The 372-nt window shown below is 40.1% G+C and overlaps 1 protein-coding gene across 1 annotated transcript in view; it reads left to right on the top strand.

The window, feature by feature from the left end:
* The window catches only part of slc35b4 (solute carrier family 35 member B4), a 6,128-nt gene that overhangs the window by 1,631 nt on the left and 4,125 nt on the right, over positions 1 to 372 (top strand). The window lies entirely within an intron of this gene.

Below are 372 nucleotides of genomic sequence, written 5' to 3' on the forward strand. Positions count from 1 at the left end.
TCATTGTCCAATCATCACAAATCTCTCAGGATAAGTACCTGAACCACGCCCTAAAAGTTTCGTTCAAATTGAACACCAGGGGGAGCTATAGCAAACAAATTGCAGGTGATTTGTGCAAATCGGGCTATAAATGACTAAATGTTTGTCCAATCAACACAACTTCCAGGAAATGTCTACATAATGACCTCACACAAACACTGCAAGTCTCATTCAAATTGACCACTACGGGGTGCTTTAAAAATAACTGGACGTGGAATGACACAAATAAACGTTTGAGCTTGGAATCACAGCTTGCGGCTTTATTAGCAATTGTTTTTGTGTTGGTCATCTGCTTTTCTTCAATTGCTGTGAGCTGGACTGAGCTACATATCA

The sequence above is a fragment of the Etheostoma spectabile genome, chromosome 8 (genome assembly GCF_008692095.1).
Source record: "Etheostoma spectabile isolate EspeVRDwgs_2016 chromosome 8, UIUC_Espe_1.0, whole genome shotgun sequence".
Classification (NCBI taxonomy): domain Eukaryota; kingdom Metazoa; phylum Chordata; class Actinopteri; order Perciformes; family Percidae; genus Etheostoma; species Etheostoma spectabile.